Below are 10,949 nucleotides of genomic sequence, written 5' to 3'. Positions count from 1 at the left end.
GGCCAATTGACCTGACTGCTCCAGAATCAGGCTGCACAGAACTAAAACTACAGAGCTCAATATCTTGTGGGGAGCCTCGGGGTGGATGGCAAGGACACTCACCTTGAGGACAAAGTAAAGCCTTAGATATCTTTCTTAGAATAATGGACAAAGCCAGAAAAGCTCCAAGCCTCATCAGAAGATAAGAGGAATACAGCACTGAGGCTCTCTGTGGTTTCATTCTATGCATAAGCTCTTAGATCTGCATACTCACACCCTTCCTTGAGGACCTGGTAAGAAGAGACAAAGTACCTGCCCTGTCTCTCGTATACTAGTGATTCCAATGGCCCAAGTTCCTCAATGAGTTGAAGGGTCAGATGGTAGAAAGCGCAGAGCAAAAGATGGAGAATTGCAAAAAAATCTCCTCCACATGGTAGGTGGTCCTGTTATCGGGCCTGAGCTACTGTCCAACCCACCATGCCCAAATCTAGCTTCCTCACTCACATAATGTTGAGATGTACTTATTCTATAGGTTAACATATTGATGTGTCTAAATGCCATCTTAACTCATTGTCATGCCTGTCACTTCTTGCTTACCCCAAATTGCAGCAATTACTTCCATCTTCCTTGCAGTAGCATTTACTGGTAAATTCTAACTCCTACCAATTGAGCAAGCTATCCTTAGTTCCTAAAATCTAAAGGTAACCGTTAAACCATTTATCTATGCCAAAGGTTACAGACCCACATAACCACACTTATGCAAACATATGCTAGCTTGCTTAAGCTAAAAGTTTTACAGGGTACAGGCCCGCATTATAGTTTTCCTGCATTACAGCTGAATATAATAAAGGCAGAACATAATAAAGGCAAGGCAGTAAATATAATACAGGCATGCTAGCCCTACACAGTTGATTTACAGACATGAGTAAGATTAGCCCACAATAGGAAGTAATTATAAAAGAAAGCGAAAACAATAACAGAGTAATATTTAACTAAAACATTATTTAGCAGAGTTTATTCCCTCAAATCCCCTTCCTCTTCCTTTGCCATCACTGTCATAATAGTATGGTTGAGGTCCTGATCAAGATCAAGGCCCCATTGTGCTATGCCCTATTTAGAAAAAGAATAAGAGTGATTCCCTGCCCCAAAGAGATTACAGTGTAAATAGAGGGGAAAAAAGACAAAGGTTGGGAGAAAGGAAATAATATCCCCATTTTACTGATGCTGGGTTGAGGCACATAGAAAGCAAAGAACCTCCTCAAGATCCAGTGCCCTAATCACAAGACTATCCTTCCTGGGATTGCTTGCATAAGAAGGTGTGATTGGGTCCACTGTTGTTCTTGTTAGGCAGACATTTGTTTCTCTTTACTCACAGTATCCACATTTATAAATTTGAAATAATAATAATAATAAATGATAATTAATCATAATTAAAAATGACAAAAAATCCTCATTTTTGGATCAATGACAGACGGTAGAATTTTTTTAAAAGGTGGTGGGAAATTGTGAAAATGTCTCCCTCTTTCCTCCCAACCAGGTTTAATCTGCACATTTTGTTACCATGCTGTATTTTACTACTTCATAATAGTGCTTTAGATGGTACCTGCTCATCCAAGCTTATGCTAAATTACAATATACAGTATTACATGTTACAGTTACCCACAATGAACTCAACCAGATTAACCAGATTAACATTATTTCAATGAGCAAATAAACTTGACAACCTTTCATAGATTTCTGTGTATTTGTGCAGCTAATCTCTTCACTGGATTTTCATTAATTTTCGTATATTTATCCAACTAATCTCAGTTTTAATCTCCTATATTGTAGTTGTAGTACTATGTTCTCTGTAGGCTTCGATACCTATATAGAAGTCTCTTTCTTGGAAGATGTAAGGAAACACACTGACAGAAAACAAAACTCCCCTATAAAACATGTTACACTGTGCTCTGTGTGTGAACAATGGATCACATCAGCACGTAAGCCATCACTGTCTCACAATATGGCTTTTGTGAATAGTTGTTACATTTGCATTCTTCATTCATTATACAAAGGAAGATTGACTAAAAGCCTGCTAAATGGTTTGGAATTATTCCAGTCTGTGAGGGTATTGTTTGCAAATTTCTATCTAGCATAGTACGGAGTAGTACTGAACCAAAGGAAAGCAGTACTAGAGTTTATGCAAGGACATGGAATTTTCCACTGATCAAGAAGAGTTCAAAATCCTGCAGGGACATACAGTGGTAGGAGACCATACAAATAACTCCCTGGTGCGCTGAGTAACATTCAAGTAGAGGTTAATGTGAATTGCAGTTACCAGAAAGATTCAGGTTGTCCAAGCTTTTGAAGCTATTACAATCTCATTGTTTTAACCCAACTTCAGCTCACTTAATGCCGTATGATTTTTTTAGTGGTAGCACTCATAATATATAATGTACTTTCCAAACGTACAAGAAGACACAGCCCCTGTGTGCTGTATCAATGATCTAACATTTTGTTAAAAATCCTACCAAGGGAGGAAAAAAAACCCCTGATCCATAATTTTAGTCATTTGTTTGTGAGCATTTTTATTGCAGTCCACAACTGTAAAGTAGGTATTATGTTTTTTAAAAGCCTTGAAACCTTATCCTATTATAAAGGAAGCCCCGGAAGAATGTTATTATGCTGGAAGGCAGGTGTCTTTGTTCTCGAGCAGGGGTTCTCAAACTTCATTGCACCGCGATCCCCTTCTGACAACAAAGATTAGTACATGACTCCAGGAGATGGGACCAAAGCCTGAGTCCAGCCAAGCCCCACCACCCTGGGCGGAGGTGGGGGGCAAAGCCAAAGCCAGAGCCTCCCTGCCCTGGGCGTGGGGACCAAAGACAAAGCAAAAGGGCTACAGCCCCACACAGGGGGCCTGTAACCTGAGACCATCCACCCCAGGCTGAAGCCTTTTGGCTTTGGCCTGGGCAGTGGGGCTTGGGCTTCAGCTTCGGCCCCGGGCCCCAGCAAGTCTAATGCCAGCTCCGGCGACCCCATTAAAATGGGGGTGGCGACCCACTTTGATGTCCCAATCCACAGTTTGAGAACTGTTGAACTAGAGCAATCAGAAACCTGAAGAAAAGTTCTGTGTGGCTCTCTCACCCACAGAAGGTGCTCTAATAAAAGATATTACCTCATCCACCATGTCTCTCTAATATCCTGGGACCAACAGAGCTACAGCTACACTGCATGAAACTGATAGGCATTCTAACCACATTCCCTTCAGGTTAAACTGAGGGAACAAGTAAATATGCCTTTGTTTACTGAGTCAAGGTGGGTGAGGTAATATCTTTTACTGGACCAACTTCTGTTGGTGAGAAACAAGCTTTTGAGGCGATCCCCCGTTTGGAGCAATGCCGAGCTGCTGGACCTCATCAGCATTTGGGGAGAGGAGGCAGTGCAGTCACAGCTGCACTCCAACCATCAGAATTATGATACCTATGGACAGATTTCTTGATGCATGATAGAAAGGGGCCATGACCAGGACACATTGCAGTGCAGGGTCAAAGTGAAGGAGCTGCAGAACACCTACCACAGGGTGTGGAAGGCAAACTGCCTCTCCGGTGCTGTGCCCATGAGCTGCTGGTTCTACAAAGAGCTGGACATGATACTTGGTGGTGACCCCATCTCCTCTGCAAAGGCCCCTGTGGATACTTCGTTGGCTCATATGCCAGTTGAGAGTGGACTGAGCCAGGAGGAGGCAATCTTGGATGAAAAGGGGGAGGGGGAACCAGAGGCAGAGGATGACTCAGAGACCAGAGATGCATGCAGCAGGGAGCTCTTTTTTACCCTGGAGGAGCCTAGCCTGTCACAGCAGTCAGATCTTGGTGAAGCGCAAACAGGAGTGGAAGCCCCTGGTAAGTGGATCTGATTTGGGGAATTGCTGAAGTGAGTTGTTAGGGGCAGGAGGGTTGCAGAAAGCAGACTTGTCTCCCACCTCATGCCTAGTTTGAGCGGCGGAACAGGCCGTTGATACACGCCCTCACTTTGCGGGAATCTCCCTCAGATCTCCAGGAAACTATCGTGGAGATACTGGGCAATCTGCTCCCGCAGGTTCCTCAGCAGAGCTGCTTTGTTTCTTGCCCCATTAAGGGTAATTCTCCCGCACCAATGTTCTGTCATGGGAAGGGAACCATAGCTGCGCACAGGCTAGCCGCATAGCGGCCAGGGCGCAAGCCGCAGGCTTGGAGAAGACCCTCCCTTGATTCCCTGCTCACCCTCAGCAGCGAGATATCTTCCATAATGATCACCTCCTGTGGAAAGTGTGGGGACAGGAATGATTATCAGACCCACCCTACAGTGCTGGCTCTCCCTAAGTGCCCAAGAGCCATGTGCCCAGTGTACAGCAGGGTCAGAGAACAGTGATGTATCCTGTCCCTGTGGCTACTCACTATATTGGGGGTCTTGTGGCTTATGTGTGCTTGCCTGGGGTCAGCCAGTTAGTGACAGGTGTGTGAGTATTGGCTGTGTTTTAAAGCACTGAAACAGTGTTGTCTCTGTTGCAAACAATACTGCTCTGTAAAACGTTGTATTTAAACTTCACAGAGATGACCTTGGGAGCGTAGCCTCCCTCTTTGTGATTGGCAGCAGAATGGTTGCAAAAAATTAGGAATTAGATGGGTTTTAGAGTAGCAGCCATGTTAGTCTGTATCCGCAAAAAAGAAAAGGAGGATTTGTGGCACCTTAGAGACTAACAAATTTATTTGAGCATAAGCTTTCGTGAGCTACAGCTCACCAATGAAGTGAGCTGTAGCTCACAAAAGCTTATGCTCAAATAAATTTGTTAGTCTCTAAGGTGCCATAAGTCCTCCTTTTTTTTAAACAGTTAGGAAGCGTCCAAGAAAAACTAAGGAGGACTTTATGCATGAGGTTATGATGCACTCCGCCACCGAGAAAAAGGAATTTGAAGGAGTGGTAGGACAGCGAGAAGAGGGAACAAAAGGAGAAAGCGACACACCAGAGAAAAGCCACAGAGCAGCTCTTAACAGTTATGGAGTGCCAAGCAGACATGCTCCAGGTAATAATAGAGAAATACCCCTTGCGATTAATGTACTTGGTGGCTAGGTGGTCTGGTGCCAGAATTGGAATGCGCGTGCCATGTATCGCCCCTCCGCAGTTAGGGAAGTCCATTTCTGCAAAGCCATCCACAATCTCATGCACGTTGCTCAGAGTCACGGTCTTTCGGAGCAGGATGCGATTAATGGCCCTGCACACTTCCATCAACACAACTCCAACGGTCGACTTTCCCACTCCAAACTGTTTAGCGACCGATCGGTAGAAGTCTGAGGTAGCCAGCTTCCACAGTGCAATCGCCACGCGCTTCTCCAGCGACAGGGCAGCTCTCATTCTCATGTCCTTGAGCTGCAGGGCTGGGGCGAGCTCCTCACACAGTTCCAGAATGTGGCTTTCCTCATGCGAAAGTTCTGCAGCCACTGCTCGTCATCCCAGAAGTGCATCACAATGTGATCCCACCACTCAATGCTTGTTTCCAAGCCCAAAAGTTGTATTCCACTATGGTCAGCACCTCCGTGAATGCCACAAGCATTCTCGCATCACAGCTACTATGCGTGGCGAGATCAATGTCGCATTCCTCTTGCCTTTGTAGTTTAAGGAATAACTCCACTGCCACTCGTGACGTGTTGGTCAGTGCAAACAGCATTCTTGTCAACAGCTCGGGATCCATTCCTGCAGCCAGAAAGAGGCAGGGCAGGGCGTGCAGTACACAAACTATTGAAAGGTGGCGCCAAATATGGACAGAAGCACAGGGATCGGTGGGATGTGAAGCAATGCATCACGGGGCATTGGGACAGGACCCAGGGTGCCCTGTGACCTCTTCCACCTTCCCACAAGTCTTAGCGGCAAAAGAGAAAGAGGTGCTCTGTGTGATAGCTGACCACTACGAATAGCATCGCAAGTGTGAACACGCTATTGCACAGGCAGCTGTCAGTGTGAACACACAACAGCAGTTTTCCTTTGGTGCTCTCTGAGAGGCGTTGTAAATTCCAGTGCTGTAACTTTGCCAATGTAGATGTTTCCTAACTCAAAGTGTCACTGCTAAATACAAGGCTTGAACTGAACAGATTGTTTAGCAAACCTTGTACTTAGCAGTGAGACTTTGAGTTAGTTTCCCAGACTTGAAGAAGAGTGCTGTGTAAGCTCAAAAACTTGTCTCTCTTACCAACAGCAGTTGGTCCAATAAAAGATATTATCTCACCCTTCTTGTCTCTCTAATATCCTGTGAACTACATGGCTACAACAACACCTTTGTTTACTGACAGATGAAACAATGGAAACAACCACCCAAGGCCTGGGCAGAGGCTGGGCCATGCAGGCTAAGTGGTTTCCCTGGGGACTGATAACAAAAGCAAGGGCTGGGGATTAATTGGTGGAGCTGTGTGTGAGCTAGAAAGTGAGGAGACAGCCAGAGAAGTACTGGCAGTGTGGGTCTCAGAGAAAGCCAAGAGAGAGCATTTCGGGCAGAGTGCTGGCTGGAAAGAAAGGCTTAGAATTGTGAGCAAGAAAACTGCCTCCTAACATTTGATCCTGCTGTGTTCAGGAGAACAGGACTTTGCACACGTTCTTTGTAACCAAGTAGGATTGCACTCATGAAATGCTATTTGACTCTATCATTAATTTTTCCTCCCAGCAGAAACAACTCGGAAGATCCCAAATATTGGCCAACGACATGGGCCAAAAAGGGTAACAATATTTAACCTTTTGTGCTATTGTGAATCAAAATATACTTGTTTAACCTTATAAGCTAGGCTATGAGAAGAGCAGGAGACTTATACTACATTCACTGAGGACAGAATGAAAATAGAAATACTATTCAAATAACTTGAATAGAAGTCCGGGCCACCTGGTTGGGAGGAGATGGCAGAACTGAGGGCCCACTTGAGAGGTCTTCCAAGTCCCTGGAGGAATACAATTATTAGATTAAACATGTATACTGTACACAACCCAAATATACATTTCATAGGCTGCAGAGCCACGGTGGGCCACAAGGGCCATGGCCCAAATGCTTTTTGGCCTGGTCAGGTTATAATGTGGCTTTGTGGCTTAGCATGTGGAGTCCCAATGCCAGTCAAGTGATGATCATAATGGTGGGGCCAAATTTGAGTGAGTGGCAGTGTGACCAAACACATCATGGTGTCACACCGCCTCTAAAGTTACAGTGTTTGCAGTGTGCTAAGTGCCAGACTCTCACCTGCCAGGTGCAAAAACCACAGAGGCTCCTGTCAGCAGTGGGGACTGGCTGTGAAGCTGGTCAGAATTGTCACCCCAGGGTGAGGCTTGCCAGCAGGGAGGTAGGATAAGGTAAGGAGCAGGGTGGGAGAAGCAGGGGTTCTTGGGAAGGGACAGTAAGGGGGCATCCCTCGAGGGCTGAGGGCTGAGGTTCCTGGGAGGGGTGGGGCATAAAGGCTCATGGGGTGTGTGTGTGGGGGGGGGGGCGGGGGGGGTTAGGCAACTGGTAGGATGAGATGCAGCCGAGAGGGGAAGAGGAAGGACAGGTGGGGGGTGGGGATGGTGGTATGATTGGGGAGGGCACCATGCCCCCCTCTACTTTATATGATTCTCCGGAGCTGCTGCATATATATGAATTCAAAAGACAATAAAATGGGGAAGATGCTGAGTGCAATCTTGAGTATCAAAGTTTATCCTAATTCACTAATAATACTCTGTTAGAACCCATGCTCTGCTATATGAATGTGCTGTAATAGACTCTGATTGTTAGCAATGTTGTCGTCACACTTTCCAACAAAATCTTTTATGACATGGGCTTAATTCAGTTGCCTTGTGGTAATTTTTTTTAATTTACCCACTTATTCTTAGATTAAGTACTCTATGAATCTCGCTGATCTTTAGACTCAAAAACATGAAGGCTGTGTGTGGTTTTATGATAGGATCAAAAACAAGAGGAAGGTAAATGGTGCCATGTTAGAGCCAGAGACATTTATGATACTACCTCACAAGAGCTGTGTTTTATTTGTGATAGTAAAATCTTACAAATTAAGAATATTAAACTACTATTCCTCAGTACTATTGGCCTATACTGTTACAAATCTCTGTTAGTATGTACATATACAAATAAGTAATATTTCATATTATGCCTGATGAAAGATCTCATGATAACTGTATGATGTGTATAACCACTATTAGTGCACCATCTAGTGGTATAGTAAATGCTCTGGTACAGTTTTTGCATGAAGTCTCATTATAATAGAAAGGCACTTCACAAATGCACGACACACAAATGTTAGTTAATTCTTGTACTATTGATGCTAGCAATCTATTAACAAAAATACTCTTAAAATATTCCCAGTGATCATTCATTGATATAAATTCTTAAATTCTGATCCTGCAGTTGGTTTTCTGTGAGCAAATTCTGTGTTGGGGCTGACTTGGGAGCATCACTCAAACACAGGGATGCCTGTATGGATCCAACTGTCTGAAGTCTTAAGTGTTATTTCGTACAGTATTACAATGTCATCTTGTGAGTGGAACAGACGTGAGAACAGAACAAATCAATACTTTTACACTGGATAACATATCTTGGCTGTTAGGTAACTTGTAAATCATATATCATTTCAAAAGTGAGAGCACACCTAATTCACCTATTGAAATGGAACATTCCATCTGGGAAATAAAAATGACTGTAGCTTCTTCTTAGCTAATATAGCAATGAGCATGAACCGGGCTAAATTCAGAGATGCGTGTAAATTAGAATAACTTGCACCTTTTTCTGCCCTCCCTCCCACCAAACAAAGTGTATGTTAGACTAATTTTGACTCCTAAACATTTATAGCCTCACACACAATTACCAATATGTAAGTTACCCACCACCTCTGAGTTTGGCTCAGTATGTGTTAGTAAGTTGTTGGTGCACCTTTTATGTGTGGTCAAGCACAAGGCAAAGATAAACTGCTTCTTCAGCTCTAAGTTCACTAATAACCTATTAATACCTATGCTGAGGAGGCGTATTGCTATTAGAGAATAGCTCTTTAATTTTAAAAATCCTTTCTAAAACCATTATGTGAAGAGGGGTGGTTATGCAGAAGGATGTTTCCACTTTGAAAAATAGTTCATAATGAAATGCTACGGGAAAGGTTATAAACATCTTTTTCTGTTATTCTGAATGTCTGATTTGTTTTAAACATTTTTCTTTTTCTTTAGTTTTTCTAGACTATTCATATCTCTTGCTTCTCCAATTTCTTATGAGCCCACACTGTTGTAAGTCATAGTTCAATTAGAGGCATCCTGGCCATTTCTCAAGTACTGCAGAGTACCATGCCTAGGCTATTAGGGGATGTGGTAATTGCTTTCTAAAACACTGACTGGAGACACACTACAGACACTTTGCAGCTCAGCAGTTGTGCTCTGCCCCTCCAAGGAAGCAGCTGGTCTCTTCGTAACTGAACTATTGCTGAAAGGTCTGAAACAGGAGCTGGATGAAAGGTCCCAAATCAATTTCAATAAGATTACAAAGTCAGTGGATCCAGCTTACATCTGCTAGTTTGGCTCTGGCACCCACAGAACACCATCCTCTGGGGGACAAGGATTGAAGTGGGGAAAAAAAGTTCCTGCTTGGGGTACAGTTGGACCTAAAGCCTGAGATTTTTGTTTAGTACACTTTTGAAAATAAGAGAATAGTTAAAAACCATTTTATCTTTCCCCCTTTAACTCCCATACCCATCACTCCATGCAGAGGTGAAAGTAAGCTGGTCCAGTCTGGTACAGCGTACCAACAACAGCCGGTACACTGTGCCGGACTGGACCGGCTTCCCCAGGCTGGCGATTTAAAGGGCCCAGGGCAGCAGCCGGAGCCCCAGATCCTTTAAATCGCCTCCTGAGCCCAGCTGCCAGAGCTCTGGGGTAGTGGTGGCAGGGCTCTGGTGGTGATTTAAAGGGCCCAGGGCTCCAGCCACTGCGAGGAGCCCTGGGCCCTTTAAATCTCCGCTGGAGCCCTGCCGCCACTACCCTGGGGCTCAGGCAGTGGGGCTAAGGCGGTGGTTTAAAGGGTCAGGGCTCCCCACAGCTGCAGGAGCCCCAGGCCCTTTAAAGCACCGCCTGAGCCCTGCCACTGCTACCCTGGGGCTCCGGCAGCCAGGCTCGGGCAGTGATTTAAAAGGCCTGGAGCTCCACTGTGGTAGTGGTGGCTGGAGCCCTGGGCCCTTTAAATCATCCCTGAGCTCCCAGCTGCCTCTGCAGCTCTGGGGGGTGATTTAAAGGCCCCACCTCTTCCGGTTGAGGCCATGCCCCTTCCATTGAGGCCACGCCCCCGCTCAGGATTCTGGCGTACTGGTAAGTCCTTTAAGCTGACTCCATGAAGCATAACAGGTATATGGAATATTATTATTCTAACAATTTTGATCCCAGCTGTTTGTTGTTGGGAGTTGACACATTGCTTTTACATCAACATCAAAACCAAATCTAGCCAGATCATCACGACAGAAGCCATAAACAGCCAATCTGGACAACCCCACCCCCCACTGCTTTAAAACTTGCATCTTTGGTCCTCTTAGCAAAATAAGGGCTGAGGAACATTGGGGAATTCTGACTGGCTGATCATTAATTACTCTTAAAAGGAGGAACAGCATCTTTCACTTTCCCACTGAATAAAAACCATAACTGGGGTGTGTAAAATATGTGGGGCAAAGCTCCACATGCAAAGAAAAATTGGTGAATTGTCTTATCTGACTGCACAAAAATGGTAAAACTTTGCTTTTAGTTGATGCAGTTTTGAATTTTCTCAACCCTAACAAAGATGACTTTGGAGCAATGGACCAGTTAACAAAAAGGAAGCAGTGGAGGGGTGGGGAAGCTGGAACTAAGGGATAAATTCTCTTTACCCTGATACTGTATTGCCAACTCTGGGGACTCCATCACCAGTGATGAAATTTCAAAGGGTTTTGGAGCCCATCTTGTGATGATGGGAGAAGCTCCAG

General features: G+C 44.7%; 1 long non-coding RNA gene across 1 annotated transcript in view; it reads left to right on the top strand.

The window, feature by feature from the left end:
* The first annotated feature begins 3,774 nt into the window (after nucleotides 1–3,774).
* The window catches only part of LOC142070897 (uncharacterized), a 49,515-nt gene continuing 42,340 nt past the window's right edge, over nucleotides 3,775–10,949 (top strand). Inside the window, exon 1 of the long non-coding RNA XR_012666814.1 lies at nucleotides 3,775–3,860. This is a non-coding gene — a long non-coding RNA (uncharacterized LOC142070897). The remainder of the gene's footprint in view (nucleotides 3,861–10,949) is intronic.

The sequence above is a fragment of the Caretta caretta genome, chromosome 1 (genome assembly GCF_965140235.1).
Source record: "Caretta caretta isolate rCarCar2 chromosome 1, rCarCar1.hap1, whole genome shotgun sequence".
Lineage (NCBI taxonomy): Eukaryota > Metazoa > Chordata > Testudines > Cheloniidae > Caretta > Caretta caretta.
This window is presented reverse-complemented; position numbering and strand designations above follow the sequence as displayed.